This window comes from Orussus abietinus, unplaced genomic scaffold (assembly GCF_000612105.2).
Source record: "Orussus abietinus isolate OABI.00-Male unplaced genomic scaffold, Oabi_2.0 scaffold802, whole genome shotgun sequence".
Taxonomy (NCBI): Eukaryota; Metazoa; Arthropoda; class Insecta; order Hymenoptera; family Orussidae; genus Orussus; species Orussus abietinus.
The window spans coordinates 19986-23850 of NW_019394944.1; the positions used below are offsets into that span (position 1 = coordinate 19986).

Here is a 3865-nt window from a genome sequence, read left to right on the forward strand (position 1 = left end):
AGTTAAACGTTAAACAGACCAAATGAGCATGGCTTAGTGTAGTTCAAACTTCTTCCTCGCGACTATAAATTTATGCAAATCTTACGTGTATGTAAGTTTGCAATTGTACAATGGCGGACATGAATGCCTCCCCTGTATAATTGCCACCAAAGTATAATGCCACGATAAGATGTAAATTCATCTCAATTTCTACTATTCTACATTCGACGCATATCTTCATGAACCTTCGTACGAAATAAAAAGTGATTTGAAGAAGAAAAAAAAATGTTTCCGCCCGGGATCGAACCGGGGACCTTCCGCGTGTTAGGCGGATGTGATAACCACTACACCACGGAAACGCTGTGGGTTCCTCCCTATACTAGAATCAAATATATAAAATCTAATATCATCGAACATTTAATCATTTAATTGCCTAGCGGCGCAGTAGCGCCTTCTTCCGTCCTGCGTCCACAAGTGTCAACAGACTTCTTAAGGTGAAGTGAAACGCGTCGAGGAACTTGATCGACGTCGATAAAGATTTTTCCAAATGCCTACGTTTCCGACGTTCGTTTTTATATCGACAGCTGTGTCGAAATGTATTGGATATTGTACCAAATGGCATACTACACCTGTCGTTTTCGTACAATAAATATCAAGAAATCGAAGTAAAACTCCAGAAATCCTCTAGATTCACGCTTTCTGAGGCCCTAATTGACTGCAGAGGGACCCCCTGCGCCATCTGTGATTTCCAGGTCAATTAAATTTTCACTCCGAGACCTCGTATTCCCATCGTTTTGGCATAGAAGCGCATACAACATTTTTTTTTGGCTTTATCCCGTTCAAATGCGAGTTTATCGATTACCAGAGTGTTCTAAATTATCGTAAAATTGTCCCGATCCCTTTGTTTCCCATATCGGAGCCTTCGATAATTGTATATTGATCGGAATATGAGAGCTCGACGCCATTTTGGTTCTGGTCTGGGCTAAGTTACAACATTTTGTTCCAACTGTATATAGAATGACCCTTTGATATCACCTCAAGACAAAATTGGAGTAATGTTATGCATTGTAGGTGTACATTTTGTTATTATTATAAACAACCACGACTGTAATATTATACTGAACTAAATAATGCACAATAGACTGTAAAAACAGCAATAAAATACATGTTTATATTAATGAGGTACATAATGATAAAACGAAATTTAATCATCGATTTCATGATTTAGCTCGGATATTATATTACTTATTTTACGTTCAGAGACAACTGAATTAGCTGAAGGGCGTTAAATAAAATAAAATTATAAAGTGGATAACAAAAAATTAATGAATATATTATATTGATGCATTAGAAATGGCGTTTTTTACACGATACCTTAATTGTTAAATACGCCATTACTTATGCATCAACCTAATGTATATTCGTTCCTTTTATATATGTAACAAAAGTATTAAAATGTTTCGATATGGTTTAAACCATAGACATATACAAGAATAGCCCTGTATACACCGTGATTACGAGTTCTGTTAGACCCTGTATAAGTTTCAAGTAATAAAGTTGAATATTTAAAGTAATTTGAAGAAAAAAAAAAAATGTTTCCGCCCGGGATCGAACCGGGGACCTTCCGCGTGTTAGGCGGATGTGATAACCACTACACCACGGAAACGCTGTTAATTCAACTGTTCAATATAAGAAAACATTTAAAATGTACTATTTTTAGATATAATGAACATTTCTCGCTTATTTTTAGTAACAACAAAGCAATTTATGAAACCTTAAAAGATTCACACAGCTTGGAAATTGTCCCGATACTAATTAATAAAGTTAGATATGAATGTTGAATATTATCAGTTAAGAGGTTACACCACTTTGACCCACCCAAAAATTACGGTTTTTCAGGAATTTTTTTTGAAGAATTAAAACCTTTTTATCCAAATTAAAGTACAGGAAGGTATCATACTACTATTAAACAAAAAAAATGCTTTTTTTGTATTTTTCTTATTTACAAAATGGCGACTTGAAAGGCGATTTACCGGAGCGCTGCGAAAATCGATGATCGTGCGGTGGGCACGATAACTCAGTCCAGGTTTAAGTTAGAACAATAAACGAAAAAGAATTAGTTTCCGTAGCCCAAAAGCTAGCGAAATACGTAGCCGTTTCTCAAAAATATGCATTTTTCACAAAATGGCATCGATTCGAAAGGAAAGATACGTATTTTGTCCTAAATTTCGTTAATTAATGTTGCATAAAAAATGCGAATATCAATACATTGAAAAAACCATACGTATTTCGCTAGATAAACATATCGCGAATAAAATAAAAAAAGAATCAAGACGATTGATTGAAAATTGCCGGAGCTAGAGTGCCCACCGATTTTTAAAATGCAGTTTTAAGAAAAACGCGTTTACACCTTTATACCTGCCCACTGCACGATCAACTATTTTTACAGTGAGCGAGTTTAATAGTAGTATAATACCTGACTGCAACCCAATTGGATAAAAACGTTTTAACTCTTAAAAAAATTCTTGAAAAAACCGTAATTTTTGGGTGCGTCAAAGTGGTGTAAAATTTTACCCCTTGACATAAATAACGAATACGAACAGTGAATATAACTAGTTGAATATAAAATGCGATTTAAAGTATAAAAAAAAAAAATGTTTCCGCCCGGGATCGAACCGGGGACCTTCCGCGTGTTAGGCGGATGTGATAACCACTACACCACGGAAACGCTTTTTGCTGCTTCTTACTTCTAGATAAAGAATATGAATTATAATATCTCTTAACAGTTCACACCTTGTGTAGTGATTGATTCCGCATAGTGTTCAATTTTTGTCAATGTCAAAGCATTTTATTACATATTTGAAAAGTTTTCACCCTTTTCAAATATTCTAAATACGATTGTGATACCTATCGCCATCGGTTGAATAAAGTTGACGATTTGGACAGGCTGACATGAATCGCGATATTAACGTGACAGCAAAGTGCAATGCACAATCAGATAGAAACTGATAGTAGGACCAGCAATTCTACACTTGACGTCCATCCTTATCAATCTTCATATTAAATAGAAAATGCCTTGAATCGATAAAAATGTATTCCCGACCCATGTTCAGGTAATACCGTCTCATCCCACCATGAACAATTTACGTTTTAAAAATTTCGTTTCATTTAAGATATTCTGTGCGTGACATTGAAAAATTATGGGGAATTGTTACACTTCCAATTGAATATCATACGTCACTCGACATTTTCATTTACCTGAACACGAACCATCTACTTCCGTTCTACACCCGGTGTAACAACCTAAAGCCAAGTGCATGTATCCATGTACACTGGTGGACAAGAATGACTTCCCATTATGCACTGACAGCCCCAAATTCACAAGAAAAGCATTCATGAACGCCACTGTACATGTCCACATCTCGATTTACGATTGCGAGGTATGTCGCCTTCGACAAGGCGTAATCGTCGGAAAGATGTGACGGATGAAGCAGACTGTCACGAATCGCGACATTAAAGTGACAGTTCGCTCGGTACCACGAACTTGGCAGAATGGGAAACCATTCCTCCTTTAATCCAGTTCGAGTGGAACTGGAACGCCGTACCACTTTTATCGACGTGAATTTAACGACGATGTCTGATCGGAGAAGAGCGAGCCGATCGGAAGAGAGCCAAGATAGCCTTCCGGTTCTCCTCTTTCTTTCCCTGGGTCCGATCGCGGAGATCGATTTCGAATTATGGGGAAATGCATTACTTCACTTGTTCAAGGAACATTCTCAGTCGGACTCTTCTCGGACCGTGAAATTAAGGGCACAACCCCTTCTGCGATTTTGCTGGGCCTAACAGGGACAACGATTTTGAGCGTACTTCTAAACCCATCAACGAG

General features: G+C 37.1%; 3 non-coding genes across 3 annotated transcripts; all 3 read right to left on the reverse strand.

The window, feature by feature from the left end:
* Positions 1 to 265: 265 nt before the first annotated feature.
* Positions 266 to 338, reverse strand: Trnav-aac. The gene has a single exon. It is a non-coding gene; the product is annotated as a tRNA-Val (tRNA).
* A 1234-nt stretch (positions 339 to 1572) lies between these two features.
* Trnav-aac lies at positions 1573 to 1645 on the reverse strand. The gene has a single exon. It is a non-coding gene; the product is annotated as a tRNA-Val (tRNA).
* Positions 1646 to 2634: 989 nt separating this feature from the next.
* Trnav-aac lies at positions 2635 to 2707 on the reverse strand. Its single transcript has one exon. It is a non-coding gene; the product is annotated as a tRNA-Val (tRNA).
* Between the last annotated feature and the right edge of the window lie 1158 nt (positions 2708 to 3865).